Below are 12,016 nucleotides of genomic sequence, written 5' to 3' on the forward strand. Positions count from 1 at the left end.
CACCAGGGGCCGCGCCTGTCACAGGTTCCCTGTCGCTGACCCGGCCAGCGCGGCATCAGTCAGGTGCCGTGAACCCAGCCAAGTCCTGCATCTCTCACGAGAGCGTGATTATCGGTTTAAAATGCTAAGAACATAAAGCTGCCCCCTCTTTTCAGCCGTCTTCTGCAGTAGGATAGGATCACGTTTTACAGGTTAAGTTATAACGTAAATGTATGCAAGGTCAATTTGAATTCTGATTGTTGAAATAATAGATGCAAATGCAACCATATTCAAATGGACCTCATGCCCTTTGAAACAAACATGAAAAAGCGTGGTGGTTTAGCCCCAGTATTGATTTGCCACAAAGACTCCATGATATTTCAAGTTTAAAGGAGAAATCCTCGCCACAGAACTAAGGCAGCCAGATCAATATCATTTTTTGATCAAAAGGGGATTTGCCTTTGAAACAGCCAGATTAAACAGATGTTTTATTTTTCATTAGATATACTGCACCTTTAAAGGACCGCAGGGGGGTGTGGGGGAAGGGTGATTTACTCCATAGAAGAGACAATGAAAGTGGTGTTTTTAAGACCTAAAGTTTGATGGGTTGAAAAAGTATTTTCAGTTTGTCAGTGCTATTTTTCCCCTCTCTTCTTTTGTTAATATTCTATCGCTCCAAGTCCTTTTTTGTTTACCCCAGGTGGGCTTGGACATGAAATGACTGGGACGGTGGCAGCTTGGAATGCCCCTGGGCATCTTACGGCCGTCATGTTGTCAAAGGACCTGGGAGGGGGAGTGAGAGGGCCGGGTGGCATTCATGGGAGTTTTTTTCAAGTACAAACCATAAGAGGAAAAAAAAAAGCCTCTGTTCTTTTTGTAACAGCGAGATTGGCTGAATTCATTATTATTATTTCCCCCTTTCTCCTCATATGTTTTTGGTGCGGCTGGGGGTTGGAAGGCGAGACGGGGGTTTGAACATGAAATACAGTCGGGCTCCACATTTGTCATGTATTTTATTATTTCCTCTCTTCACCTCTCAGTCCTGTACGCGAGGCCCTTCATTTTTCACATGACTGGTTTTCTTATCATTGTGGGCCCTCTCCGCTGGCCTACGAGTGACTTAAAGGCAATAAAACACAAAACATTCTGTAAAACACGGGCGCCTCTCTCGTTGCGGAGGCCCTGCAATGCCTCTCTGGGAAATTATGATAATAACTCAGTGGCGGTTGGAGTGGCCAGGTCACTGTGGGGGCTGGGGGCGACGGGACGGGGTTCACCAAGGCCCTCCGAGCAGGGACAGGTCAAGGTGGGCTGTTCGGCCTCGCCAACCCCCCCCCCCATCATAAACTCTCTCCATCACGTTAGGACGCTGGCTGCAGCCATGTGTGCAGCAGAACCTCTTTGTCTTGTAGCCGCTGGCGATAAAGCAAGGGCTGATGGGAGAGTGGTTGTGGAGGCCCCCTGGCAGTGGCCAGGTCAGCCGAGGAGCTTATCATGGCCAGCAGAGGAAAACGCCTGAGTCAACACAACTCCACTGTTTGCCCTCCCAGGGTCACAAACATATACTTCTGCCACTGTACTTTGAACTTGGTACTTTATATTTTTGTTCCTCGCAAAGGGAAGACACAAGGCAGCAAGAGCACATCTATCAGAATCCCCTTAGCCGTGTTTTGTTGAATGATAAACTGCGGTTGGTCGGGAATTGGCGGCTGGAAAAACGGAAGGATGGATGGATGTGTGGCGGGCCGGCGGGAGGGGCTGGATGTAGTCCCGCTACACCTCCAGAGTGTGTGAATGAGAAGGAGCGAAGACAGGAAGAGAGCGCGCTCCACCACTGAGGTGCTGACAGAGGGGATCGAGAGGGGCTGAGATCGCACCTGTTTCGGCCCGGCGCCCTCCCAGCAGGGCTCCGCCAGAGTCCCAGCCTTTCTCTTCTGGCATCTGTGATGGGGGCCGGGCCGCTCCCACCTCCAGCGCTCGCTCCACCTCCTCGCCCGCGGAAGAGGGGAGAGAGAGAGAGTGAGAGAGAGAGAGAGCGCTGGAGGCTCCATCTGCTGAGGGGCTTGCGGTGGTCTCGACGGCCCGCCTGGGGGACGGGGAGTGTGTGTGTGGTGGTGGTGGGGGGGTAGCCGGGCCTCCATGACTCTGCCATGGGGGTCTCACAGTGGTAGACCACAGCGCGCCGCATCACACGTCACATGCCAGCTGGCCAGGCTCTCTCCACTGTAAACAGAGACTAATGACCACTCCACACACACACACACCACACCACACACACACACCAATACAACGGTATGGTGGAGGAGGGGGTAAGTGGGAGATACAGTTACTGTAGGTGCAATGGTTGGTTTGGCTTGGAAAGAGGAAGCGAGTATATATGACTAGATTTATGATAGCCAGTGTTTAAAACAGTAATACCACTGTATGTCTCTCAGCTGAGGTCACTCCACAGTCACCTCTGAGGATCCAGTGGGCTCCTCTGTGGGACGGGCCGTTTGAGCCTGCAGAGTGAGCGCACCGTCACAGCGGGACGTCGCTCAAGCTCCTCTCAGGCTGTGGCTCTGAGTCCAGCACATCACAGTCCTCTGCTTCCCTGCCCGCCTGCAACATCACAGGCCTCCTGGTGCTCCTCAAGCCCCCCCTGGCTCAGGCCGGTCCACCCACTGAGCCTGCAAAGCTCTCCTGTTGGATCTCTGCAATGCTGGTTTCTCTGTTAAGGTACAGTGTGAAGATTTTACCCTAAAGAATGCAGAATGCCCCGTCTTTGCCTCACCCGGGTCTTCCAGGAACCAGAACGACCCGTTCAGGCAGAGGCGGACGCTTCGACCACAGCGGCCTTGAGTCGTGCGTCTCCAGACTGAAGGACGTTGGGACGGCTTCCTGTCTCCATGTGTCCTGTCCCCTCTCATTCAGCATCTCCTTGTCCATGTCAGCCACCAGCTCCGTCTCCAATGTTCACTTTTCCTCAAGATTTCCCCTCCTTCAATCAAATTACAAATATTTTTAGCATCCACCACTAGATAATTTCATATGTCCTGCTATCTCATTTGACGTTTCGCCCCAATGTCCCCAACACGTGCATTTATAGATATAAATATATATGGGGATATAAATAAATATATCAAACGCAGGATAGGAGTAATGTGACATTGAGTGTTATTCCCCCGTTAGGCAGGGAGAGGTAGGGAGGTCACTCGGCTACACTGAGCCACTGGCAGCGCGGGCCCCGCTGGTCCACTGGAGTGACTTGGCTTCATCTACAAACTCGCAATAAATATCTGGCCATCATTTATTTTAATTCACTCCTTTCTTGCTCAGACGGAATGGATTCTTAACCTTGTAGGACAAGGACACCCGCATGCTGCCTGCCTTGCCTTAGCCGCTAAATTATTCTTCATTCTTCGGGGGGAATAAGAAAAAAAAAAAAAAAAAGGAGTCCGGCGTTGCTCAAACTGTCAGCTCCAATGAAAAGCACGCCTGAAAACGTTGTCACTGAACCCCTGGACAAGGAAAAGAAGGGGAGTGGGCAGTGAAAGACAGAGTGAGAGAGGTGGGGGGAGAGAGAGGTAGAGAGAGAGAGAGGGGGGGGGGGGGAGGAGGGGGAGTCAGCAGCCTCCAGAGTGATTTATTTGCCAAATCAGGACACAATGAGTCGATTATGAGTCCTCTAATAAGAGAGAGTGTTTGGGGACCCACTAATTGGGCATGATTGAGTTGCAGTCTGGGAGCCGGGCGAAAAGGGAACCTGGTCGGCGGCTGTCATGCAATCATCAGCTAATCAGAGCTTTGAAATTAAAACTGCGTGTTTAGGGTAGAGGAGGGGATAATGGCAGGGACCTGCCGAGCTCTGAGGCTGACTGAGGAGGCCCTGTGTATGTTTATGTGTTCAGTTCAATTTGTTTGCCTGTGTGTTTATAAGTACAGTGTGTGTGTGTGTGTGTGTGTTGGATAGAGCAGGCAACTGTATGCACTGTATGTGTGTGTGTATTTGTGTGTGTGTGTGTGGGGCCTCTCATCTCTGACTGTGGTCTGTGCTGCTCTTGATGAGGACAGTGAAGGAGCTGTAATCAGCCCAGCCCCTTGGACTAATACTCCTGTATGTGTGTGTGTGTGTGTATGTGTGTGTGTGTGTCCTAATGTCAGCAGTGTACCTCCAGGTTTGTGACAAAGGGAGATGTGTTTCTTTATTTCATAGATGTTTGCAGGGCCAGTCATCAAGGGAGTAAAATAAGAGTGAGAATATTATTTTGCACTGAGAAATTAAAATGATATGCGTTTCCAATACAATATTTGCTGCAAACATGACATTGATTAATTAATATTTGAACATATAATAATTTACATTTCATCTTATAATTTGAAACTGAAAAACCATACATTGTGATTTGGGCTGTTTTATTGAACATAGGCTGCAAAATAGAATTACAAATCATATTTTTGATAAAGAGCAACAGTCTTTTTTCAAGTTTTTGTTCATTATGCTTCCATGTTTGTGAAATCACATGGCGCTGACGGACTAAAAAACTACGAGTGTTAAATTACATGCTGAACAACTAAAGGCTGAAGACTTGTGCAGACCTGAGTGATGATGGGCTTAGGTTTTTCTGTTTGAATCACTGTGTTCCCGTGTCGTCACTAGGGGGCAGTGTTTATCTGCAATGCATCGCGAGAGTAAACAGACGGGGCTTATTGATGTCAGGTGCTTCCGTTGGCTCTCTGCTTAAGAAAGAGTTTTGGAGCAGGATATTACGATGAGGCATTAACAAGGATGCAAGGCAATTAGAGCGTCTGTAATAGAGGTAAAATGGAAACACCGCTTTTAAAGACTATGAGTCTGTTTTGCAGGTTTATTGCAGGTGATATAACATCCTGACCTGAGTTATGTACACCGGGCTTTGCCAAATCTGCAGGCTACTTTATACAGTTGGCATGTAGCTTACCGTTTGTTCTTTGCTCAGCTGCTAGCAAAATGACGATTCTTCAATTATAAAGAAGGGGCAACTTCATGGAAAGGAGGATAAAACAGGGGGGGTCCTGTGAGACTGAAGCCCAACTTCCACTCAGGAATTAGGCCTAAAGCCAACTCTTTTAGTTGTAAAACAAAAAAACAACAACCAACCAACCAAACCCCCCCCCCCCCCCCCCCCCAAAAAAAAAACCCCAGCTCGTTGTAATTGTAAACTTATTGCTAAATTGATGGCATAATTTTATTTTTTGATTTATTTTTTTCCTTAAACATCTCATCATTCGTTATCAACACAGGAGCTATAAATTGTGCTTTCTCTGACGAAAAATCACTAGAATATCCCTATAATATTTCTATGATATTCCTATAGGGATTTCCAGTGTCTGTGGTGTTCAGTGACGATGGGTCAGTTTATAGTGACCCATCGTAGGCTACTTTATGGTATATTTGTAATCTCCTATGGTGTTACTATAAAATTTTCTGCATTCAATTAATAAAAAAATAAAAATAAAAAAATAAAGATTTGATGTTATATTTTTGCAGTATCCTTCTAAAGAATATTATAGTATTACTATCTGAGAGATGATTTAATTTGGGTCATGAAATGAAATCAGAAAATAATATATTTTTTTCATTACAGAAAACAAGGACTTCTTGTGTGCAGGACTGTACCTGGTTCAGTACTGCAGAGACCAGAAAGCCCTCAGAAGGTAAAATGTGTCCAAGAGCTTTCAACTAACAGAGTTATTACTGTAATCAAAAGATCTTCTCTCAACAGGGGAATTAAAAACATTTTTGATAATAAAAAAAAAAAAAATGTTAATGATAAGCTACTGTAGTTCCATGTATCCAGAGCAAAGAATTATTTCAGATTTTCAACGGGATATGAAAGCTATTTAAAATTTTTATATCACAATGAATAGCCTACATTTATTTGGATGTTTGCCTGTAATATTACATAGTGTAATATTAAAAGGAAAGGAACATCAACACATTTCAATCAAATAGCACTTTTATGCCTGAGATACAGTCCAGATGTGCCTCACTAACAGCTGATTTATGAAAATAACACTCAGTTAATTCAGTTATCATTTTTCTCTAAGAGCTCACTTATTTCCCGTCTGGTCTCCACAAGTTGCTCCACAGACAAACCAATACACATCGTATTTCTTCCAATCCTCCCAAGGCCTTGTCTAATTGTAAATGCGCCTTACATCTGAAGAGGGCCTCACTATAAAAATTTGAAGTGGGTTTAGGCATAAATGGGATTAATTCCCAAAGAATGTCCTTTGCTCTTCCTCCCATAATTTCATTTGCAGGGTCCACAGGATGAATAGCCAAGCAGGCAGTGATGTGGAACAGGAGGACAGGCCTTGCGGGGCCTGCGCCGCTACACCACAGCCTTCAGGTTATGTTACCTTGATAATGTCACAGCTGCAGGAGCCACACCGCCCACCGCCCACCGTACAGAACACACGAAATCCAATTATCCGCCGTCTAATGTGTGGGAATTTTACGCTCTCGTTTCTTAGACTTTGGCTCCAATTTCTACCCGGGGGCAAGCCTACCTGAGCAAAAGAGAGATTCCTGGGATTGTTATTTATTTATTTGCCAGGAGAAATGTCCGCTGGCTTTTTTACTGAAAATGATATTTTAAGAAAGTTGGATTTTCATGGAGCCCAAAATTAAATAGTTAAACACAACTACTGGATCAAAGTTGGGAAAACAAGACGTAGGCCTCTTGTAGATCACTAAAACTCAGTTTGTTCATTTATTGACATCCTTTATGTGCCCATAATTTAAATCTGATATCAATTACATGCGGAACTTGACTGAATGCGGCTACATATAGGAAGGAAAGCAGGAGTAAGCATTGCTCAGGTTCGGCTCGGAGTCAGCCAGGTCTTTCTGCTGGCTGTATGGGCGCAGGTCCCCCACCTGCCTGGACCCCCGACTGTTTTTTGATTTAATTAAAAGGAAGAGGGTGCATCAATTTCAGCCGCGTGGCGGGGAGATGACAGTACACAAATTGAAAGTAAGCATCTCAGTGGAGCAGGGAGGGGGCCGGTCCATCATTAACATGGGAGACAATTCTGTGTGCAATGTAACAAGATTAGAAACATTATTATCATTCCCACCCCTAGACATAAAGCCCTGCCACGGAAAGAAAAAAAATCTCCATGAAGGCTCTTTACTCAGGACAGGTTGAGACAGGCTTGAAAAGACATAACAGGGACATGATATTGAACTGAATCACATATCTACATGCTTATAAGACTGTATGGCAAATAGGGAAGTGTGTTTTTACTCTGTCTGTGGAAATATGTCGCTCACTCCTAAGGGAAGTTTCATAATTTCGGAGTTTACACTACACAGCAGTGATTATGTATCCCCCCCCCCCTTACTTACTGAATCTCCAGCACAGATCCAGTGTTTCAGTGATCAGGTTTGCTTTCGGGCCGATCCAAAGGAATGTGAATGGGTCCCGGGCTCCAGGAGGAGCGCTGTTAATGAACAGTAAAGACAGATGAGTCCCTCTCATGCCAAGCAGGTCGCCGCAATTGGATTACCGAAGCTGAGATTGGGATGGATAGCTGTCTATGTGCCAAGTGGCCATTAGCTTGGCAGGGCGACCACCTGCCAATATGACTGTACACAAAACAAGCTCAGGATTCCCCTCGGTGATCTCAACACTCAGACTGGAGTTAGCGCCTGAGCGTTTCGAAAGCATTAAAGCTGTACTGACACACCAACAAGTAATAATCTCACTCTTAACGATGAGAAATAATTAGCAACTCTCATAGTGTGAGTGTTGAATTGTGGATTGAATAGCTGAACTGTTGTATGACAGTCTTTACTATGAGGTGTCACCTAAAAATAAACTGATGTTATTTGTTTTAGCTGAGCTAGTTTCCCAGGATATCTCACACTGCCTTTATTGTAAACTCTTAAGAAAATACTGATATCAGCGTTCCGGTAAGTGTGATCCGTCAATGGCTGTCACATCCTACTTTATGAATGGAAACGCCGCTCAAGCCTAGCATGTATCACGGCAGCCTGTTGTGTTTGGGAGGCTGATGTCATGTTCTCCGTGGGGCGATGACGGGCACCGTGGATGTCAGTGGACACCAGGGGCCCTTCTCCAACCAACTATACAAATGGGCATGAGTGTGAAGAGCTGCGGAGATGTTATCAATCACCCCGAGTCCCGGCGGAGGGGCTGCTAGCGTTTGTGCAGAAAGCAACACTCATACTGATCCATATAAAAGGCTGTGATGTATTAGAGCAGATGAGCAGGGGCCGGCTCTGACACATGACTGACAGCTCATTTGACAGCCCCAGGAAAGTGTGCAGGGGAACTTTCAATCTAATCTAATGCTGGTGAAGGAATGAAAGTGTGGTGTGAGATTATGTTTTCATGTTATACCCCCTCTAGGACAACACGGGCTGAATGGGATGAATATGATGTGGACGACCCCTGGTCCAGAAGGTATGGGGTGCCTACGGAGCGAGACGCCGCAGTGGACTCTCAGTCGAGACCCGGATGACCCGCGACTCTCCGCGCAATCCACTTCGGTCCGGTGAATCAGGTTTCTGGAGAAAAAACACAAGAAACTGAAACCCCGCTCAAAGCCATATCTGTGGGTAAACAAAAACATTTTTGTGTCATGCATTATCAATCAACTGTCTCGTGGGGCTTTCCAAACAGGTAATCTTTGTCATTCAATCGCTGCACCGCAGAGGCTGGGTCCTCCTGAAACGGGATAGCCACAAAACAGACATTAATATTAAGTGCAAGGGAGATCAACTTCTCTTTGGACTGCACATCTCTCCGACTCTCCCCCTCTCCTTTTTTCATAAGTGCAGAATATCAGGAAAGGCCATCAGCTTCTGTGAAGTCCCTCTACAGTAAATCTCCAAATCAATATTTCTTATCCTGCCGTATATGTTTTCAGACACAACAATTTTGATGCTTTCTATTACATTTCTTTTTTTAAATAAATGCCATTTGTTTAGCACATCAAAAAAACATCTTCTTGGTGTGTCTTCAAACACATTTATTGCCACAAAATTGCATGAACTCAAGTTGACTGAAAATATTCACATGCCACAGTTAAAGGTCACTTAGGTCATAGAACATTTCTTAATTACATGAGAAATGTAAAATTATTTTACCAGAAAACTATTAAAGCTCAGGAGACTCAAACCTCCCAATGCGTGCTCCCACAATGATCAATCATAGAGGACTAATTAGCCATTTTACAGCTATTAAAAAAGACACTCAACCCTTTTCATTATACCCCATCTATTTTCGCACCATTACGGCCTTTTCTCTTTTTTTCAACTTTTGAAAGTTATTAGAAACTTCTGGTAATTTGAGGTGAAAGCATCAAAACCAACTTTCCATATTTGACACGCCAGGCTTCCTTCAAGTCCGTCCAGCAAGTTTCGTTCTTTTGAATGAGGTCAGCAGTTGGACCACAAGCGTTGAGTGTCAGCTGCTGTTTTTCCATTGAAACAGTCTACTCCGGTGTTTAGCCCTCTGACAGGCCTGACGCTGGCCTCCTCGCAGCCCAGTGACCACAGAAACTGATCCCACATAAGCGAGCGGCCGTGTCTGCCGCTCACCTGGCCCAAACATGTCACACATCTCACTTCCCTTTGTTTCCTGTAGCGTGGCTCCGCTCTCCGCTCCTCCTCTCCTCTTACCTCTCTCTTCTCTCTCTCTCTCTCTCTCTCCGTGTTTCCAGTCGTCTGCTCTTTGCAGTGGCGGGCCCTCTGGTGACGGCGTCCATATTTTCCTGTTAATGCTGTGGAAGCCCTGTGAATGTTCGTATTGTCTAAGTGATCATTAAAATTTATGGCAAGCTGACTTCATCCAGCTTGCTAGGCTGCGCTGGCATAAGTCATAATTATGTGATGACAGTGTAAGACGGAGCGTCCACACTGGCCCCTCATCCAGGCCAGTTAAATGATATAATTAGCCCAGTAAGAGGTGAACGCTCCAGATTGGATAAGTTATTAAATGTTTGGATGAACCTGAGCTCCATTTCCCTAACTATCGCTGTCTTCCTCTCTCCCTCCCTCCCCCCCTTCCTCCATTAGCCCATTAGCAGTTATGTGATACTATATGCTGATGGGGCAGTGGACAGAGAAAGTGGGTAAATTAAGCCTGACCATTGGTTGTGTTATGGACTGCTCTTAAAGCCGCCACTGAAGGACACTAAAGTGAACAGCACATCACTGTGGGACATGCAACTACCACAGGCCTGATTTTACTGTAATGTGAGCTTAGCTGGGTTTGTAAACAAAAAAACAAGCTGGCTGACCTTGGTATGAATCTGACGCGCAGCGCGTTTTGTTGATCGCATTGTTTGCATTAAGAGAACTCATATACGGCGCTCACTCTCTTCACTCCATGAAGGTACGGGCAGGTGATTGTGTAACAAAACATGAACTCACGTCAGTCCGGCAAACGCATCAAATTTAACCCATCAAATTGCTCAATTTGTCCCTGGTTAAGCTGTAATGGAAGGGGTTGCACTGAGCCTGACAGCATGCCTACCGCTGGGCCCGCGAGCCTCTGTGACACGTGTGTGTGTGTGTGCGTGTGTGTGTGCGAGGGACCGGAGAGGGTCTCACCAAGCGTGACTGCGTGTTATTCACACTGACGAGTTCCGCTGTTCACTGTCACCTCTCATTGTGAGGGGAAATAAGCCTGTGGAGAGAGCCGTGGCCAGGGGAGGGTGGAGGACAGAGGCGAGGCTGCAGGGAGCCCCTCACAGCCACCACCCAAGGACTAGTCACTCTTCCAAGGAGAACAGAGCTCCCACCCTCCGTACGCCTCTCGCTGTCGGCCCACGTCTGAACAAAACACTGAGAAAGCTCCTCGGTAAGCGGACATAAGCAGATATTCAGATGCGGCGCGCTTAACAATCAGGTTCCCTCTCCGTTCGGTCGCGACGCCCGGCGTTTTGTTTGCTAACACATTCTTCCAGACAGTGGGGGCCCCCTAGCTGTGTCTGTGGCTGGGTCTGGGGAGGGGCGGGGTGGGTGTTATGGTGTTTGATTTGTTGTGAAGACTCGAGCAGCAGGACTCAGCAGAGTCCAGGTTGGCCCAGCAGGCCCGCCGAGAGTGACACTTCCTCTCTCTGTCTCGTCCTGCGGAGAGCCCCGACAGCAGGGCCCCGCCGCTGAGCCGCCACTCCGCTCATCATCGCCACAACCAGCCACCCACCGTGGGCAGGGGGACTCGGTTATCTGTGTCACCCCGCTGTCCCCCCCCCCCCCCCTCCCTGCCCCTCTCTTCCCCCCCTCCTCTGCCTCTGGCCCCTCTCCAGAGAGACCAAAAGAAAAAAAGCCGGTCTCTCTCTCTCGGCTCCCTGATTGTTTTTGTTCCTGTGAGCAGACAAATAGAGTTTGGCCTCTTACAAAAGAAAATGCCGGAGCTCATCTGATCTTACTGCCCTAAGGAGCGGCCTGGCCTGAAGGGCTAGTGATTGGAAAATTACAGTGCTGCTCCAGCCATATTGTCAGGGAGTCTCAGCCAGACTCCTTTCTGTTTGGGTGAAAGGCCATCAGCTGAATGGCCAGTCGGACACTTTTAGAGCGCGTCCATCAATACCGTGGAGTGATTGGCCGTCATATCCAATTCAGATCCGCGTCATCATTTTACGCGGTAATCCTAATTTCAGGTAATTTCCGTGATGTGAATACAAATCAAATGGCTGCCAACCTCATTTTGTAAATTTGAAAGAATGGCAGTTTTTACTCTGCTTTGTTCGTTTTCTGAAGAAAATAAAAAAAGAAACATTAATCAAATGTATGCTCACCGAACGGATGAGCGAGATCAGTTTGAGACAGCAGTAAGAGATTCGGGTCTTTGGGTAAAAATACCTGTTGCGGCACCAGTGTGATTATTGTTGAAGCCGCCTCCCCTGTCCCTTCCACACAAGTGGCTCTCTGATAAGTGATTACAATTGGGTGGGGGTGGGGGGGTGGGGGAGTAAAACAAGGGCCTTGTCAACACAGACCCTCCATCAGATTTGAGGTCAATTTCGCCCCCTTGAT

The sequence above is a fragment of the Centroberyx gerrardi genome, chromosome 17 (genome assembly GCF_048128805.1).
Source record: "Centroberyx gerrardi isolate f3 chromosome 17, fCenGer3.hap1.cur.20231027, whole genome shotgun sequence".
Classification (NCBI taxonomy): domain Eukaryota; kingdom Metazoa; phylum Chordata; class Actinopteri; order Beryciformes; family Berycidae; genus Centroberyx; species Centroberyx gerrardi.